The sequence below is a fragment of the Filicampus tigris genome, chromosome 4, assembly GCF_054856515.1.
Source record: "Filicampus tigris isolate MCC_2025a chromosome 4, RoL_Ftig_1.0, whole genome shotgun sequence".
Classification (NCBI taxonomy): Eukaryota; Metazoa; Chordata; class Actinopteri; order Syngnathiformes; family Syngnathidae; genus Filicampus; species Filicampus tigris.
In genome coordinates, this window is record NC_141220.1 from 17,838,101 (window position 1) to 17,858,749 (window position 20,649).

At 41.6% G+C, this 20,649-nt stretch overlaps 1 protein-coding gene across 8 annotated transcripts in view; it reads left to right on the plus strand.

Annotated features, from left to right (window-relative positions):
• Positions 1-20,649, plus strand: part of ca12 (carbonic anhydrase 12) — a 90,437-nt gene that overhangs the window by 29,325 nt on the left and 40,463 nt on the right. Inside the window, exons 3-4 of one of the 8 annotated variants that reach the window (XM_086027796.1) lie at positions 8,508-8,623; positions 13,966-14,026. The exons of 6 other annotated variants lie outside the window; for them this stretch is intronic. The gene's annotated coding sequence lies outside the window, so the exon portion shown is untranslated. The remainder of the gene's footprint in view (positions 1-8,507; positions 8,624-13,965; positions 14,027-20,649) is intronic. One more of the 8 variants, XM_086027797.1, reaches the window with a different exon arrangement.

The following is a 20,649-nucleotide window of genomic DNA, read 5'->3' on the forward strand; positions in this document are numbered from 1 at the left end:
AGGTGTGGCTGCAGCCTTCTCAAGGGGGTTTTCTCCTGGAGGCTCCTTAGGCCAGGGGGACTGGGGGGTTCTGCACCATGTGTAGGGTCTACCCCTGCCGATCTGGGCCAGGGGTCTCTGTGATGGTGGCACTCACTGCATGTGGCCACGGGCTGCCGTTCCTCTCAGTGTGGATGAGCTCCAATTGGGTGCTTTTTCCTCATATGGTTTCTCTGTCTTGTCGTGATTTTTTTTTAAACATAGTTTAGCAGGTTGTGTGTGTGTGTGTGGGTGTGTGTGTGTGTGTGTGTGTGTGTGTGTGAGTGCAGGTGTGCTTGTGGGGATATTTTGCTATTCATTGTCTTTTCATGAGGCGAAAAATACACATTTTTGACTTGCAAAATACAATGCGAAATGCTTAGTTCGAATCTTGTCTTAACCATCCATCCATCCATCCATTATCTGTACCGCTTCTCCTCACAAGGGTCGCGGGGCATGCTGGAGCCTATCCCAGCTCTCTTTGGGCAGTAGGCGGGGGACACCCTGAACTGGTTGCCAGCCAATCGCAGGGCACACAGAGACAAACATCCGCACTCACAATCACACCTAGGGGCAATTTAGAGTATCCAATCAACTTACCATGCATGTTTTTGGAATGTGGGAGGAAACCGGAGTGCCCGGAGAAAACCCACGCAGGCACGGGGAGAACATGCAAACTCCGCACAGGGAGGCCGGAGCCGGGATCGAACCCACGACCTCTGAACTGTGAGGCGGACGTGCTAACCAGTCGGCCACCGTGCCGCCTTGTCTTAACCAAATGTACAAAAATTGAGAGACCCCACACATGACTTGGAAATAATCAGCAAGCATGTTCTTACTGCTCTTATAGAGTATGGTGTTGTTGAGATGACAAAAGCTGCCCACGCCCATAACGGTATCCCCACCGACTTTTGTGAGTCTCCTCCCGCCAACTTAATGTCTGTATTGTACCAGGACTGACCTGTTAGAAGCTGCACAGTGCCACAGGGAATCCAGATAGCCTCCTAATAAAAGAAGACAGAAGCCATTGAAGAAGAAATACAGGATTGTATCATTTCACCATCACAGAGTCGGTGGCTTGGCCCAACTCGTTTTTGATTTACGACTGCAACTTTTGAATGTTTAACATTTACGATTTACGAACCTGACTCTTTTCTGAATGGATTGGGAATAAAAATTCACACTGGACACAACCCACATCACAGGATAATCGGTCAGGATAATATTGTGGAGACATCTAATGATCTGTTTTTTGCTGACTTTGAACGCAAGGGGGGTAAATCTGTCGGTATGTGTGTGTGCAACATGTGGATGAGTGTTCTGATCGTGCTTTCTGGGGTACTCCCGATTCCTCTCACATTTCAAAAACATGCAGATGTCATGTCCAGAAGTATTAATGTGAGTACTGTTGACCAGTCCTGCCCAAAGTCCAGCTGGGATAGGCTCCAACTCACCCGTGACTCTAGTGAAGATAAGTGGGATGGAAAATGGATGCAGGGATTTATTCTCTCGGATATTGCATTACTTGGAGGTGTATTTATTGGGTGGAAAAGCCAATGCAAGAAATCAGAGAAAATTCTCAGGTACCAGGCAAGGGACGCTGAGTAGCGTAATGACAACATACATTACAAGTACATTAGTGCAATTGTGCAGTCCTGCACCTGAGCTTATATTGTGCAATACTCAACATTCCCCACTACTGTATTTTTATTTTTATCCAATGCTGTTCCTTATATTTCACTACAGCACTGTCACTTACAGTATTTTTCCTCTGTACTATGTACAGGCTAAAATGTGTGTTTCTTCATACTTTATATGTATATGTATGTTGGTGTGTATATACACGTGTATATACACATGGTTAACGGCTACATTATGCCGCCGTCTCTGTGTGACCTATATCTTTGCTGCTGTAACGCTGAAAATGTCCCCACTGTGGGATCAATAAAGGCCTTCTTGTACTTATATATACTCTTATACCTTGCATGACTGGATCAACCTATATAGCACAATACAACACCCAAAAAGTTTTGTAATTACCTTTCTCTGATGACTTGCACTGAATGGAATCAGCCAGGGACGCATAGTTCGGACAGTAGCTGCTGACAGTAGCTGCCTCAAGCAGATTTGCAGCAATAACAATCCGCCCATTCGGCGCGTCTAAAACAAGTCAACTTTTTGCACACTATGCTGATGCTATCAATATTGCTGTCTGTAAAGTTCAAGAAGTGTTAAAAAAAAAAAAAAAGCCGCCGAGTGAACAGGACGCTGTGTGTGACGTAGTATGCCCGATGCTGACTGGCTGCCGTGAGGCGTAATGGCAAAAAAGGTGACTTGTTTATACGCGCCGAGTGGAGCGAATGGGCGGATTTCCGGTGCTCCGCTCCGCGTCCCACCGCTTCAAACGCATCATTCGCGCCACCCCGCACGCAACTGCGCCCGCCCGCGCGAACTACATTGACTCCAATTGAAACGCACTGCCAGAAACGCTCCCAACGCAGTTGGTGTGAACGTAGCAATACAGTAGTGAGGACGGATGATAGGCTGGTGATCTGCCCACGATGCCTTTGCGATCGACCGGTCGACGTAATGGGCACCCCTGCAAACACCATCCATTATGGTGTATGGAGTTAATCTTTTGATGCTTCCTGAACTGAGGTCTCACAATGTTTACTGACGTCACGGCGGCATCATTGTTTTATCATTGCTTCTCCATCTCTAATCATCCATTTAAGCGTCTTACGGCAATTTTTTTCAGGCGAGAAAAGTAAAAAGAGTACCTCGTCTTTTTTTCACTCTTCTTTTGTCTATTGTGATCTTGTAGTTGTTATAATAAGAATGAATTAATTGTACAACTTTTTTTTCTAGATTCATATGCATTTTTTGACCCACAATGACATTGGTAAGAAGTTCCACATTCACGGTTCTTCACATTCTTCATTTAATAATATCAAAGGAATTTAGGAGAGAATGCATAAAGTAAACCAAATTACTGTTTAGTTTTTAACCCAATCAATGGACACCTCTCACACACTTGCATAAAGATGTTGGTGGTAACGTGTGTAAGTCTCACACCGGTGCTGAAAACTGATCCCCAGGAGAACAGGCTTCAGCCAAATGTTTCAGGCCAATTTACAGGTCTGCTTTTCCGCAAGGTCAGTAGGTTCAAAATGTCGCAGATGGCTGAGCAGTGGAGTAGAATGACTGGCACTTCTTGTAGTAGGGGGATGGGAACCAAGCAGGTCAATGAGTTTGTGTACTTTTTTGTATGCAGCTTGCTCATAAAATGTGTCTTTCCTGCTCCCGAGATCTGCCACTTAGCTGCTTAGTTTGTGCGTGCGTTTCTGAATTGACATTTTCATTCACAACCTACCACTTTACATTTTAGCAGAGCCAATTACTTGAACTATTATAGAATAATAAGATCTTTAAAGACAATTGAAATTTCAGGGGAATAAAAGACTGCCACAGTGTTCCACCTGATTGGGAGTGTGCACCCTAATGGTTGACAAGGTGTAACTAAAAATAGACTAGACTTTTTAGCTCAGTGTTAATCAGATGTTACAAATACAGGGTTTTTACGGGCTCAAATTGAGGCAGAGGTGGTACCATCCTGATTCCTGACCATGCGCCATGATGTGCATGTATTGTATAAATTCAACTGACTCACTTTCTTTGGCAGGGAACATACTTTAAATTAAGAGTTCCAATAAGAATGATGTCACGTTACCACATTAAAAGCATTCATTTATTAAAACTAGAGCCACAATTTTTAAAGTGTTACATTATACAGTACATATAGTCGCACATAAACTGCCCCATCCCCTCACTCCCTAGCTCTCTTGTATAATTTGACAAACTCTCCTCCTTTCTATGGCTTTTTAGCTTATGCGGTGTTCAAACTTCCAAGCAAATTGAAACAAGTGCTTCATAAATTGTGGGAATAACTGTGTCTACTTTTCTGCCTGACCTTTCAAAGAGAGCAACTATTGCTTGCAAAGTTCAGTCCCCTTTGGAAAATTTCTGGTTGAAGTTTGCATGGAGAGAACTGAGGTACCTCTGAAGTTGTGAAGCTTTGCTCAAATGATGCCAAACATATGAGACAGAATGACCCTGCAGAAAACCTCCCAGCATAGACCGGCATATGAGTTCACAAGATGTTCGAGTTTTGCTGTGTATTTGTGCTGGTGTTGCTGTTTTGTTGTTTGTTTGTTTTTTTGTTTCTTTGTTTCTTTGTGGGGTTGCCACTGCATTCAACAAAAAGTGTGCTAAAACGTCCCGTGTTGAACTTAATATTTTTGTTAAGCTCCGATTTTTTTTTTTCCCCTCCCATTCTGAAAGTGAAGTTGGTAGGCAACACTACTCAATGTTTTTTCCCTCCATCTCATTTGTGTCAAAGTGCATGCCTGAGATGCACGTACCTGGCACCTCGCTTGCCAAATGTATTCTGTTCAATGGCCGCGTTCGGACAAACCTTTTATCATACGCGCAACAGCGTGCCTAAATTTGGAAGTGCTGACGTAGCAGCCGACCAGGAAGTAAAAAGTGAGGCTTTTCTCACTCGTTTACAAAATTGATCTTTCATTGTGACAAAAGAAAGCCCAGTCTTCGCTCATTTTTAAAAAGGAAAATCAAGAGGAGACAAGATGTATCAGTGTTAATTCAGTAAATGCACTTTGTTTAAGGCTTCCTCCATTGTCCTCATGCTGTTACTTGTAAATAAGTCCGCCAAAATAGCAGTAAATCGCTTGCCTGCCCCTCTCCTATTGGAAACGCTTCTGACGTCATGTAAAGTAGAATATGTTTCAATCCGATGGGATTTGCCGTCGTGGCAGACTTCCGAGTACGCACAGGGCTGACCAGCAACGCTCCATTCTGTGGTGCCACCCCTCACCACATACACAATGAATGGGATTGACAACAGCACGCTGCTGGTTCAGCGTGAAACTTTAAAATTTTAGCTTTAAAAGCCACATGAAACCGGGCAAAGAGATGCATGTGGCTCGCGAGACGCGGGTTGGCCAGGCCTGATATGGCGCCTCCATAGTGGCGAACTGTGTTGAGCAATATCAAACGCTCGGGCTGGAGGCGGGCACAAACTGAGCTGGAGGAGGCTGCCTTGCAATTTTGAATGCAGGGTAATCGCTGATATTAATATCAGTGCATGTAACAATGAAGGTGATCTGTCCCCTTTTGTATTGGCAAGGTTGTTTCGATGGAATTCTATTTGTCCTCTCCAAAGTTTAAATATTTGGATAACATCAGGAACGGAGCAAAGATTCCCAAAGTTACAAGGTGGGGAGAGGTTTCAATTTTTGATCTGTTTGATATGACACAAAATTATAGTGAAAATGTAAGGTCGATCAGGGTTCACCATTCCAAGCTGTATCTAAAAGTCACCGCGGTTTATTTGTAATAGAATCAGTATGTTGGGCATAGTTAGCTCACTTGCCGTAGTTCCTGAGATAAAGTTATCCTGATCCCTAGTCCTTGTGTTTTCAACTTGGCCATCTTGACTGAAATGAACTGTGTCTTGTTTGCTCAGTGACAACAAATGTGCATGGACAATCTTACATGTGCAAGAAAAAATGATCTATGAAGGGGTCATGACCAATGAGGCTGCTAAGTGCAACCTCAGATTTCCCATCATGCGTTTTCTAGCCATACACATGTCCTGTGGTTGTTTGTGGTGCTTTGCAGAAACATCACCGCATTTTCTTCTGGCTCAGTGTTAAAATGAGTTAGCTGAGTCAGGGACCATTTACACATTACAAACGTCATCATTTTGTACACTTGGTTGTATTGTATAGCTTGCCAACAGGTCTCAAGTGGACATTTTTGGCCGGCATTGTTCCTATCAATACCTAGACAAAAGACAATCTTTCAGAAGTGTGTCAAATTCATCAATAATTGTGTGGTACGCTTTGTGTGTGTGTGTGTGTGTGTGTGTGTGTGTGTGTGTGTGTGTCACTCAAGATAATGAGCTTGAAAAAGCTTTTCCACAGAAGTGGAATTTTACGGTAGCCAGCAGAGATCCATTACTCCCTGACAGTAACTAACATTTCCAACCCATATACACTTTGGAGACCTGCAAAGTAAGCAGTTTGCATGTGTGCTTATCGTCGCTGTCCGGCGGAAACCTCGTATGTCCAAATATGGTCAGATTCTTTTTTTTTTTTTTTTTTCTTTCCACAAATCGATACTAACGGTCCGTCCTCACTTCGTCTGTAGTTTTTACGCGATTTTTTCTAATTTAAAGTAGTGAAAATAGCAAATATGCAAATACACTGCCACTCTTGAATGCAACTTATGTTTGAGAAGTGTTGCAGAGGTGTGGGAGAACTACTTCAGTTTCCTCGTCCTGCGGCAACCAATACGTGCCATGTTAATGGAATATATCAACACAAGCAAATTTGTAGTGTCTTGCTGCATAGTTCAAAACATTCATTCATTCTCTTAGGATATTTTGTATGATATTTTTGTTAACCTATGTGAGCATGGAAAGTCTCAACCCTGTTGTAGCCAGCCCCACTTGACTATTCAGCAACAGATGAAAGACAGATGGCCTCAATAGAGGAGAAAATGCATTACAAGCCTGAAAGAGGTGCAGGTAATTGACCTTTGTCTTTCAATAGCATGTTCGGCTTTGACCGCTTCTGCAAATCAAAGACTGTAAGCTTGAGTGGCAAATGGGCTTTGTGCTGCTGTTGCTGGTGATTTTCTCTTGTTCACCAAGGTAAGAAAACCATTAAAGCTTTCTGTACTGTACATCTCGCCTCTCTCCAAGACCCCCGCCCCCTGCAATTTGTTCGCTGACAACACAAAAAGGAATTCATTGTGTGCTCAAGTAGAAAGGCTGCCATTAGAAGTACAGTGTGAGCTTGTTCTTGTACCCGTGCTTACAGCCTCCCACTCCCATTGCCACATCATCTGCAACTCCCCCAACCCCTAAACTTATGTCACACAAGGCTGCCTCGTCCTCCTACAGGCAAGAGATAATGAGGTGTGCATCGCCTTCTAAAAGGATTGTGACATTAAACTGCCCGCTGATTGTCAGTCTTTCATATTGTTCTAAACAAAAGACAATTTTGGAAACAGCTTTTGTAAATGGTGTTCCTACAGTGAGCCCAAATTATTATTTAATTGTCCTTTTGAACTGATTTTCACACTAAATTCATTAGTTCAATGTTAACAGGATTAGCGGATTATTACAATAAATCACTAAGAAAAAGCACGCACGTCATGTTGTCCCTGAGGGTCAATCTTCAGATAGTAAGCGCAATGTTGAATGAATTTGCTTGCAGATTTGTTCTGGAACATGAGACTATTGAAATATATAGCACCAGCAGGCTGTATTTTCAAATGTCTGCTTTATTTTTGCTTCAGCCTTCCAGGCTCTCAAAATGGTATAAACAACATACAGTACCACAGCTGCTACATTAGGTACACGTCCAATACAAGAGCTGCATAAATTTGGTCTTTAAAACAATAATGCTCGATTTTAATTGACTTTGACAGAGAGTTGGCTTTGACAGAGAAGAATATGATTGTTTGTTTGAACTGCGCTGCAAAATACTGAGAGTTAACATTTTTGTTTAATTCTTTCAAGGTGCATAAAAGTGCTAGAATATTAGAACCACTTCAGTACAGTACCTCATATTGAATGTTATGAATTAATCAAAGTTTCTCATGTCATCCTGCTAAAACATTTTTAATGTCTTAAGCGGGGCACCTGGCTTGTTCTGCATCCTGGGCAAGCAATGCATAAGAGATTGTTTGATTTAGCACAGACCCATGTTTAGCATTCAAGCGTATCGCAAGGATGCAATACTCTTTACTAAATCCCCAGACTATAACTTTATAAACTTGCTGCACTCACTCACACAAAACAGTTGGGTTAAAAATAACACAATTTCGGGTCAAAAATGGACCGATCCACTACTTGCGTCAATTTGACCCAACTTTTTGGGTTATTTTGCACAAAACAACCCCCTCCAAAAATGCTAGTTTTGTACAAAACAACCTCCAAAAATCAAGCTGTTTTGTACAAAACAACTCAAGAAGGTGGGTCAAATTGACCCAATTTGTGGATTGGTCCAGTTTTGACCCAAAATTGTGTTATTTTTAACCCGACTGTTTTTAGAGTGCTGGTTTACTTACAAAACATGTGTACCGTGTAGCTGTCTAATTGTTAAATCATTAGCTTGACTTGATGCCTCATATTCTAAAAACTGCTAAAAAAAAAAAAAACAGCACCAACAACAAAAACAACTAAAAGTACAGAAACTGTGGTCTTTTGAGGCTAGATAGGGGGGTAGCAACATATTAGCAGGGGGCTAATAAATAGCGTATACCCTACAGGCCACTTTATCATTACATGTTGCACAATTAGGCTTACGTCATTCATATCTGCATACCTTCATCTTTTATTCTTTTCTCCTCTTCCTCCTTTCTCTTCTTCCTGAATTGGGCACCTGATGTTGTTTTAGCATTCCTCCAGGGGTGTAACAGTTCTTCATCATCACCTTGTCCATCAGTGTGAGTGAAAATCATCAAGGTCCATCTGACGTAATGTAAACAAACTCACGTCGACGGGAGGGAGCAGGTTTGTGTTTTTTTTCTCCTCCCCACAATTGCTGATATTACATTAAAAGTAGTTACGACTCTGTCTTGAGTGATTATGAAATGCAACTAATTTGGAGACAGAAATTTGTGTTGTGTGGCCTGGGGATTTGTTCTTCTACGATCTCCCGCCAGCCCGCCCCACTCCTCGTGGCTTTTCCTCTCACAATCTGCTCACAGCTCCTGCATTTGCAAATGGACCCCCCCACCCTCTCATCCCACCTTTCCTCTTGACACAGACAGAGACACAGCCCACACTTGATGGCTTGCTCTCTCAACAGCAAGTTGATGTGTAAGTGGGCATTTAGCGCAAATACTGTCCCAATTTGACGACGAAATGAGCGGCGGCATACAGATTTTTTTTTCCCCCCGGAGCGCTGATAGATTGTACCCTGGGCGAACCACCCATTTTACCCATAGTAAAGAACCGGCTATGGTCTTAAGGAATTGTAATGAGAAGCCTCCTTCTTAACCCTCTGTGAAGCGATCACAGATAGTGTCCCCTTCAGTGCTCCACTTAGTCCCTCGCACGTGCTCCGGCCAAAGCTCAGCAGCCTTTGTGGATGCCTCACCAGACGGAGGCAGAGAGAGTGCCACAAATAGACCCGTCCTTTGGCTCACAGGGGAGCAGTAGCCCCACTTCTGTGTGCTCTTGCCTCCTATTTCGTGAACGCCTGAGGCCAAAACAAGTTAGCTAATAACCATAGGGAAATCAAATTTGGGATTATTAGATCATCATGAAATGATCCAGGGAGATTTTTGAGTGCATAAATACTTATTGTTAGGAAAATAGGTTGATTTATGGCTTTGTTCTTTGTCAGGCAATGAGGGAATGTATTGATTGCATTTCTAATGGACAAGACAGGATTCTTTGTACAGATAAAACCAACTTGTATCAGAGTGACTGGAAAGAGGACAAGAGGGAGAAGGAAAGGAACAAACAGCTTGTGATCCAAGGCATACCGCATCATTTGTCAAACGTGATGGAGGCAGTGTTGCGGCATTGGGCTTTTGTTGCTAGCCATGGAATATTAATGGAATGGAATGTGAGGTGTATGTGGCCATGCTCACTTTCAGCCTAATGCTATAAAACTAATAAGATGGCGCTTGACAGTGACCATTTATTATGACTACAGCATTTCTGACAAAAGAACTAAAGAAAATAGATGTTCTTCAATGGCAAAATCAGTGACAACAGGGGTGGGCAAAGTATGAGCCAAGCATTTACATTATCAAGAGCCCTGTAATATTTGTTGCATTGAGTTTACAGGCAGCCAGTATTGAGGGTAAAGGTCAAAATTCCAGTTTCTGAAACATTCAGAGTAACCCGTTTACATTCATTAGCAGACAGAGTTACTTCCGCAATGAATAATCCGATTTAAACGGCGCCAACTTTGTGATGCAAATACAATATTAGACGTCATTTACGCTTGCTACTTTCTACCGTCAATAAAACCCATAAGATTCATGTCGCTCACCACTGGAATAAAGCATCCGGTTTCCTCCTCTCTGTAAAAGTATGCTTTTGTGCTGCATCTCCCAATTTCGCCATGATTGTTTGCCTCTGCTTGTGTGTTTGCAGCAAGTTGCACGCTAGACGTATGGACGTATACACAGACGGTGTCAGTTTCGCTATAGGGAGAGAAAATAACATGAAAATGCTGCAGAGAAATACTTTTATACAAGTTAGTCAGCAGTTGCCAAGCATACAAGTACTTCATGGACTCAAAATACCGAGATTCCTTGCAGATAGGATGCAGCATGCGCAGAACACAAACCAATGCCTTGTTCAAAGGAGGTAACCCGATCGTGTTTGTATGACCAAATATTTGAGTTAGAAAAGGCTTCACCCAGGTATCTTCTTTGTTTGTTTTTTTTAAAAACAGAATAAGAAAATATTCTGGTTTTTACACGCATTTACATGGCTTTTCAAAACCCGAATACTACCAATATGCGGGTTTTGAAAGGGTTCTTGACTGCTAATTTAATCATTAATTTAACTGGTTTTTTTTTTCGTGAACTCGGTTAATTAAAAGTTATTTACTCACATTTATTCATTTATCTCATTAAATAATCGATTCATTACAGTGTAAATAATTAAATAAAAATTGTAACTTTTAAAAAAATTGCTATTTTTAAATAACTGGTTGATTAATTGTTTCATTTCACTGCACCTTTATTTATCCAGATAAGGCAATTGATATTCTCATTTGCAATGCCGATCTGACACCAGAGGAAAGCAAAGCAAAATTACAGCAAATACATAGGCAACTAACTGTACAGTGTCAAATATAGTTCCAAAACGCATTACATTAAATCCTAGCACATGGTGACTAAAAGGTTCAAAATAAAAACAGGTGCGGCGATCGTGTACTGTATCCCTCGTTAACAATGATATTGGGATGAATTAGGTGAGTTTTATTCTTGGTTGAAGAGTGTTCCAGGTCAGTTGGGGCAGACAATTGCAAGGATGGACCAAAAGTGGTGCTGACTTTGGAAACAAAGACGTTAATTAAACTGCTGGAACTAAGAGTCCGGATGGTGGTATGCATGGTGAGCAGTGAGGGAAGGTTTTTGCCAATGACAATGAGAATGCATTGCCAATTAAACAGGGAGTACACTTTTTACTGATAGAAATATCAATCATCTTGTCATCAGCTTTTATACAAATAAAAACTGTAGTTCAGTGGCATAATTAATTCATTATAAATAATGATTTGAAAAGATCCTTAATTACTTTTCCCATTGTAATGTACTCTTTTACATCTTTTTTTTTACATATACAATTCAACTCCCCCTTATATTTGAATGGCCTTGGCCATCAGTCAGTTAAAAAAAAATGTATTTCGGCTCTTGAGCACAAAGGTCCAGGCACATCCCTGCAATCAAGTAAGCTTTTTATGTACCGAAGATAAAATTGATTCCATTTAGACCACAAACAAGAAAATGCTTTTAATCCAAGTGGCACTTAACGGTATAGCTGCTGTCATTCTGCTGCAATGAAAAATATGAGTGATCACAAGTTCCAAATGTTGCACAGACTATGGTGAAATAAAAGCAGAATTTAAACTTCTGGATGCTTAAAATGGAGCAAACGTGTTCTATCATGACCTCCTTTCTTTTACATAACAATTCTGGATTAAACATAGTCTGCACAATTGCACAACTTGCGGGTTAAGAAAAAAAATCTGCAATCCACTTGAATACGTTGTCCTCATTTCACTTTAACCTTAATGCTTCAACACCAGGATACGCAGGCGGACGATTAATGTCAGCATGTCTCCATTAAGAACTGGGAGAAAATCTTCATGTGGTTTCACAGCACACGAAAGTGGGTGGTGAAAGACTGCCAACTACTGAGTCAAACCTCCATCTGTGTTGCGGCTTCCGTGACTTTTGCGTCTCTTTTTTTTTCCTTTTAAAGATACAGGATTTAAGTTCATGCTATCTTGCTGTAGCAGACACAAACAGTGTCCTCTCATGACTCTTCTCGTCCTTGAGTTGGGTGCAAAATGCATCTGAGCATGTCGGCCATGTTTATCTCCCTCGCTGCTCTGTCATTAATCTCATTCACGGTCTGCAGTAACATGCATGGAAAGCAAATGATGATATTTATCTCCATCTCTATAGGACTTAGCATTCAATTTTGTATATCCTCACATTCATATACCTTGGCTCATGTTTTTGCTTGGCTTCAATACGCAGAAAAAACTCTAAATATTTCATAGCCTGCGATCCAGGCTTCAGTCTCCTGAGAGTTATAGTACCTACCCAAAGACTGAGGCCTCGGGCAAGGAGCCTTTGAGTGACTCTCGCAGGATGGAAGAATCCTGGGACACAAGAGAGGGCTTCAAAGCGTTGCAACATTATTAAAGTGGTCGCTCCATCTGCAGACTTTGTGCCTCGAGGACACACCTACCAACGGTACCAAAGCACATGGATGCAACCGTCATGCACGTGGAAAATGAAGACTTGCAAGACCTAATCTATCTGCCTATCAGTCGAGAAAGTATGATGCGGTAGTTATACATCATTCTTATTATTATCTTCATAGGTAGAATTTTGGCCACAACTCTTTGTGTGCCTAATGTTGTGACTGTTCTGTGTCCAATCCTACACAAGCAAAGTTCTCGGCACCCGACTTTGAGATAGATTCAGAAGTCAGCACAAGGCCTGATGATCTGATTTCTGTAAAGACTGTCTTGAAAGATTATCTTGTGGTGTGGTAAGAGGTATTTTTTCCCCTCCACGTTCTGCTTGTAAAGCACTTCTGGCCGACAGTCTTGAATCTTGAAAACCTGTTCAACATTAACTTCAAAAATCCATTTGTGTGGGGTCAACACAGAGGACGTCTGAGCCACATCCTCACCGTCACGGTTTGTGTGAATAGCTTGCATAATATTGCAAAGTTTTTTAGATGACAAGAAACCACACTGAAAAGTGTGGGATTTACATTTAAATATGAACACTGGTTGCGCGCATTAAAATCACGTTTCACAACAATTAGATTGCACAAAGTCATATGTCGTATTGGTGAAACATGCTTTTATGCGTGCAAACCAATGTCCATACCTTATATAAGTTCAGACTTTTTTTCAGTGCATAGTTGGTGACTCCAAGGGTACCACATAAGGAAGTTGCTTATCCAACCATTCAACAAATAAAGGTCATGATACCATACAAAAAGTTATCTTAAGTGTAATTAATTCATAAATAATGATGTATCATTGCTATAAATGTAATGATAATGAACACACGCTTGAATATGTTACTAACAAGTAAGTAAAAAAGTCCAAGGAGCCATATTCCTCTCTAGTTTCACTTTTAATCTGGAGAACATGCTGCACTAATATATAAATAAGATTAAAATAAAGGCTTACCAAACTACTTAGTCTCATAATGTACTCAATAATTTTGTGGGTTTAAAATGTTGATCCAGTGAGAGCACTTGAAACGTACTGGTGCATTTCCATGAACCTCCACACAAAAAAAGTAAAACATGTTTACTCTGTGGGCATCACGGAGTGTGCTGGTCGGGCGTTTTGGAGTTATGGCCGACCACAGATTCGTATGACACAAAGGGTGAGGTTGTAAAAAAGTGGGAAGTGATCGGCCACAGAATCATAATTGTCCTGCATCTGGTTTTACTCAGTCTGGCCGCTTCTTGTGTCTTTGTGCTGAACTACATTGAGGTCAGTAAGTCCAAGTGGTGGGCAGTCAGGGCAGAAGGACTTCTCTGCTGGCGTCATCATAAGCACTGACCTACACTTACAACGTTTACAATCTGGATCTGGATGTGTTAATATATATTTTTTTTTTGTCCAGTCAGATTTCTGTCTTTATGTGCCGCCATGTCAGTGTAAGCTGGCCCTCGATGACGATGACGGTAAGAGCAAAACTTGTTTCAGCCGACTTCGATTTGTGAATGAATGAATAGTTTATTTTTGGTTGTATGCACAATACAGAAAAGAAGAATACACAAATCATTTCAAATATCAATTGACAACCAAAAAAAGGAATAGGCTGAAGCACCAGGCTTATTATTGCCTATCCTATACTGTCCCATGAATCGCCTAGAATTTCAATAGAACAAAATAAATAAATAAATACTATACACTCACATTTTAATCTCTAATTTTACATTTTACCAATGGCCCTAAACACATCAATTATTTTACATTTTAATTCTCTCTTAAACCTCAACAAAGAACAACACAGCTTCAATGCATCATCAAGTCCATTAGATATTAGCAATATCTTTGCATGTTTTTTTCCAATCTGCATCGAAAATTACATTGGTCAATCCGTGTTTCCGGTGAGTATGATGTGTTTTATGTTATATGATTCATAGTGATTCTGAACCGCTCCAGATGTACGTGGCACAGTATAATTGTAACGTGGTTAGTAGCGGTAATAAAAGGTGGATTTAGTCGAGTAAATTCCCACTGAAAGCCCAGGTATGCGCACACACAGACAGGGTGCCCTTAAAACCAAAACTAAAAAAATTCAAACAAATCCTCCCCCTCTTCTTTCTTTTCCGCCCCTACATTGACCTTCAACCCACCACCACCCTCCTCCTTATCTCCCGCCCCATGAGTGAGTAATCAGTGATACTGGAAATAACTCCCGTGGCTGACCTTATAAGGACGTCAGGAAACTGCTGATTTTAGGCTTCAGGGCCTGAAACCACAATCCTCCACCCTTCTCCTTTTTGCAACAATTACTTTCCCCCCCATCACCAACCGCAGTCTGTCTTTTTATTAGGTCACGTTTCACTGTGCAGGACTTGTGCCACCGGCGTCACACGGCCCTCAGACCTTGCGAATCGTCAACAGCATCATGCTTTGGCTCCATGTTCTCTGTGCCTCGCTTCTCCACCTAAATGTTTTTGCCCAGTGCGTATAAATCATGACAGCATGAATTCTCTGCTTTATTAAGAGTCTTGTTCACTTTTTCCATAATTAAAAAAATGCCCTATGTGCTATTAGTGCAACCACACAAATGCACAGCAGTTTCAACTGGCTTGGGAAAAAAAATGTTTTTGGACACGAATATGAAACTGGATTTTTAATCAGAAAACAACCTTTGCGATGCATTTTTCGTGATACCACACAATTTTGTCAGGTTCTCCCCAGATAAACAGTTAGAGGTGGAATTTGATACAAATAGGCAACCTAACTGTTTTTGTCACAAGACCTTTCAAATAAACAGATCAGTCTTTTCCACTAATGAAAAGCTTTTTGCAATGCAGAGTGGGGAAAAAATGTGACATTTCAATGGGTACTGGGTGGGACGGCACAATCTTGATAAATAGTCACAAAGAATGCATATCCAGCTTTGATAGAACAAAAGCCGTAGTAATACTCAGCTAGCGTTGTAAAAAGGCCATTGCTAGCCACAGCTTTTACGTTGGTAGCCTGACTTTTTTTGTAATGTAGCATTACTAAAATGCTTACCTGTCGAGCAGGAATGTTGTCAATTTTGTGTCGATTCTGAACGCTTTCAGCTGTATGAGGTCCTGCTGCACTGCTTCTATTTGCTAGTCATATGCCCAGTTTTTGGCAAATGATTCGTTGGCATTTTTTACCCCCGTGGATATTCCGCCATCATTTCAGAAATTTTCCTGAAGCATAAGGTATGGGCTGGGTGTGCCTACTATTTGTGTGCTCGGGAATAGACGTCAAATGATTCATACCGCATCAGTCATGTCTTCTGTCTTTGATTGCTTGTTTTTCCTTGGGTACAGTAGTTTGTTAAAAATAAAATTAGAGGAAAAAAATGGGGCCTGAGATGGATGATTTTTTGTTGTTGTTAACACAGATCATTTTACTAATAGACTACCTCAGGTCATACTGATATTTTTTTTTTCTTTAATTGAAAACTCCCCTTTAAGCACAGAAAACGTAAAAACAAAAATGACTGTCAGTTACATATAGAACCAGTGTTAATATTTCACAACAGAAGGAAAAGGATTTCTGCACCAAAAAAATATTTTTCTTCTTTTATTAACTTACATAGTGCTGGTATTTTGATAAAAACAAAACAGTCACATTACAAGTTGCATGTTGTCTGCTTTTGTGCCATCAGAACAACAGGTTTCCATAGTTTGGAGAAAAAATACACCTAATGTCACTTTTTTTTTTTTTATCTAATCAGTAAAATTAAAAAAGCTATCAGAAAAATAAAAACTAGTAAAGTACAGAAACCTGGGAAAATATACTTAAGTACAGGAATGAAGTATTTGTACTATGTTACTTACTCACTCATATATTGCCCTTGTTAGTTACTTTCGACCGGTTAGCACGTCCGCCTCACAGTTCGGAGGTCGTGGTTTCGATCCCGGCTCCGGCCTCCCTGTGTGGAGTTTGCATGTTCTCCCCGTGCCTGCGTGGGTTTTCTCCGGGCACTCCGGTTTCCTCCCACATCCCAAAAACATGCATGGTAAGTTGATTGGACACTCTAAATTGCCCCTAGGTGTGATTGTGAGTGTGGCTGTTTGTCTTTGTGTGCCCTGCGATTGGCTGGCAACCAATTCGGGGTGTCCCCCCGCCTACTGCCCTAAGACAGCTGGGATAGGCTCCAGCATGCCCGCGACCCTTGTGAGGAGAAGCGGTATCGATAATGGATGGATGGATAGTTACTTTCCAAGTGTTTCTAAGCAACCGCATAAAATTGTCCATCAAGCATCCTCATCCCAACGTGATACTGCCCAGCAGAGGCTCAGCAGCGAATTAAAAATGATTAGAGAGAGTTTGCTTTATCTCTTGGCTGATTTTTAATTAAATTAGTTAGTCTAATAGAGCGTGAGTAACAGATTCAATCAACTCCCTCAGAATTTGCCTTTTTATGCAACTGCACTGATTTCAAGCATGCTGTTCATTCAAATGAGCTACTTGCCACGAAGGGTTTGGATCATTTAAGAGTTCCTGGTCAGTTTGAATATTATTGAATAATAATTCTGCAAAACCTGAAACTGGATGTTTTGCTTCACCACAGTTCTTCCCCTCGTTACAGACCACACTGAACCTGTGGATTGTTTCGATGAGGCATTGTGTAAACTGTTGGACAACAGGTATTGCTTAATGCTCTGTGCTTTTAATAAAAGAAAACCATCACTAAATGCAGAGCTGGGCACTTGACCCTTTTTTGACAGTCCGGCCGCGACCCTCCACCCTTGACCTGGGTACCCTTCCGGCCGCGACCCCCCGGCCATATTCATAAACATTGTCGGGCCCCGCCCTGTTCTGACCCCCTCCCCCACAAAAAACCTGCATGATGCCCCCGCGGGAGAGATGCTAACGGAAGAGGTTTATTTAAAGACAATTAGCTGGCTAACTTACTATTCAAACCCGCTATGGACACGCTTCAAATGCGCCACTTACTCACGTACTTACCCAGCTGCTTGTACTGTACTTACTTCCATTGCGAGCCCTGGGGTTGGTTTTGTCATATTGTATGATTATTTGGGTCCAACAGACGACAAGTCTGCAAGCATTCAACTTATTTTGCACACTTCTCCTCCTTCACATTTCCTGGCCTTCAAAATAAAAGCATACCAGCAAACCACTACACAGCAGGTTTGCTGCGGCGTATGTCCGGAAGTAGGAAAGTGCATGATGTGCCAGTGTCATACTTGAGTGCTGCGCGCTGCTTGAATATACTCACTCCCGGCCACAACTGTATGTCATCGCAACATAATGGACCGATCAGAGCAGCAACAAATCCTGATGTGTCCGTGGCCTGTGTTGCAGACCTGTCGCCAACAGCACAATGCGTTAATCATGTGAATCAATGCGGCAGTTGTTTGTGTAAGAAGAGACGTGAGACAGAAACATGCGTTCAAGCGTGTTTGTATTTCCTTATTGTCACCTCACGGAACCCGCGCCTCCCACCTGCAACTGGGGCATACCATTACAAAAGGGAGCGGGGGGCAATACCACAATCCCTATAACATCAGTTGTCGTTCGCGCCGACGCCGGGAGTAGAAAGAAGCCTAAAAAGAAGCCTTTCACCGAGTAGGCTGAGATGAAATTTGGCCGCCTCGCGAGCACGTCACACACATGAGGGCCGATTAATGGGCCGAACTAAAATCCACTTCCGGCCATGCTTAGTCCAGGCATTTTTGAAAATTTGTCACCCCCCACCCCTCCGCCCCAAAAATGGGCTTCCGGCCGGGCCGGAGGGTCCGACCGGGCCGGAGGGTCCGACCGGTCCGGCCCAGGGACGGACCGCCCAGCTCTGACTAAATGCTAATCCAAGTCAAGGCCAAATCCTTTATTAAACTCAGCTGCAGTGTAACATGATCCAGGTGGAAAACCCTAGGATAAGGGGCCACTGCCAAGGCCAAACTGCTAAAAAAAGTGTAAAAATAGAAAAAGGTGGGGCATCATATTTGTGTGCTTTTGTTGACAATTTGTAAGATGGCAGTCTACTTCCTGTTTCATTGAGGATGACACAAGACCTTACACCTGGATGAATAAGCCATGCTGATTCTTAGGTGTGATTTCCATTCATGCAATGGGAACCCAATCAATTCTGAATAGGGAAAATACATTTTTGATTCCAAACCTTTACCTGCATTAGCTTGGAACTTTCAGCCATCCACAGTTTTATCTTCATCAGTTATGCATTTTTGAATAAAATATTAAAAAATACATTACATTGTTTTATAATTGTCAGTGTTAAAGCACTGGTACTGACAACAAAGATAATTATATAAACAGTTTTATTCGACTGGAGAACTAATGTAGAACAATATAAAATAACAGTGAATCACTGAAAATGGACCCCTCGGGAATAATAATTATGCCTTAAAATGTAAACATATTTTTAATTTATGATCCTATTGTCGGATTCTGTTTACTTGCAAATTAAAGTTAGAAGGAAAAGCTAGACTCTGATTGGCTGCAGTCACGCACATTTCCGCTGCGTCTGATTGAGTAAATATGCTAACAGCTCGCGGCTGGTCACGTAATATCACGATTCTCAATCGTACAATCACCCAGCCCTACTTATATTGCCCTTCGGAAGGTATTCGATGAGGTGGGGGGTTGTGGGAGGCTGACGCTCTGCAAAAAAAAAAAAAAAATTAAAAAAAAAAAGACTTTTTGGACGTATGTCTCTGTGCGGCCTGGTAACGGTCCACGGACCGGGAGATAGGAACCAATGCTCTGACGCACAAATGGCAGCAAAATGGGCATCCATCAGTGACGGACTGACGGACGGAATGCCCACATCTATTTATATATTTTGCTTTACCATTTGACCTACGTAAGAAATGCGTCTCCGCTGGTCACAGTAGGTCACAGCTGTAGAAGTGTTGTCAAACTCATTATCTTGAGCAGCACCATTTTAACAACGTAGCGATTTGTTCGTTTTGGTTGTGACATATTTGTGCAATTGGAAAAACTGAACACTTAATCATGCTTGTTCATATCCTAAGACATGATTAGTGTTTCCAAAACCCATTTTCAGGTTGCATAACACCATTGTAATGTAAGCAAGTGGCCAAAAACAATTTTTCTGCACTTTCAGTTGAAAATAGGGCATAAATGTCTTGTTCCACTCTAAATGAATAAATTATACTCACAATGAATCAGTCTGATGGTGCAAAAGCTCTACAGGACTTAAAGCAAAATGTCCTTGCAAGGTAGGTTTATGAAGAGCGTTCTTTACTCATCAGAGACACTGCAGGATTTATTCCAGAGCTCTGTCTGCAGATGAGGCTTTCAAAGACACTTTGCAGATGTTCAGGGGCTCTAAATCGCTCTATAGTAAACTTGGTGTCAAAAAGCAAGATGATTCTTCTCAAGTGTGTGTCATCTTCAACATACAGGGTCGTAGGGAGGTGGAGCCTATCCCAACCAACTTCGGGCGAAAGGCAGACCACACCCTGAACTAGTCGCCAGACAGGGGGCACACAGAAACCGTCACTGAGTGGGAGCCGATCCCACACTGCCCACACACAACTCAGACGTGTGTACCACTACACCATCAGCGACATGCATGTCAAGTGGTTTATTCTAATAAAAATGGACACATAAATTGGGATTCTAGCAAAATTAGGGGAAAATGGGCAACATTTTGAAAAACAAAGGAGACGTGATGGCTGTAGTTAGGCTAAAGTACAGCGAATATTCTACAGTAGAACATGGACCCTTACAAGGAAGATTTTTTGCCAATGACGTATAACCATACCAAGTACCGGTACTGTATACGCCTAAATGACACAGGAATTACAAGGTTTCAAGAGAAAAACGTAGTGTTACGAGAATAAAGTTTTACGATATTGAAATATTAACGTCAAAGTCGAACCGTGGGAAGAAAGTCTTATTTTAACAAGTGAATGCCAGAAAAAAAAACATTCTTATACATGTATATCTTTTTTTTATCTTGAAGATGTGTTTCTTCGCTAATACACCGCACACACACACACACACATTACATTCTAAATACGCCTTTTATTCTCAAAATAGTATTTATTCCTGTAGTAAATGCTTTTTGTTGTTG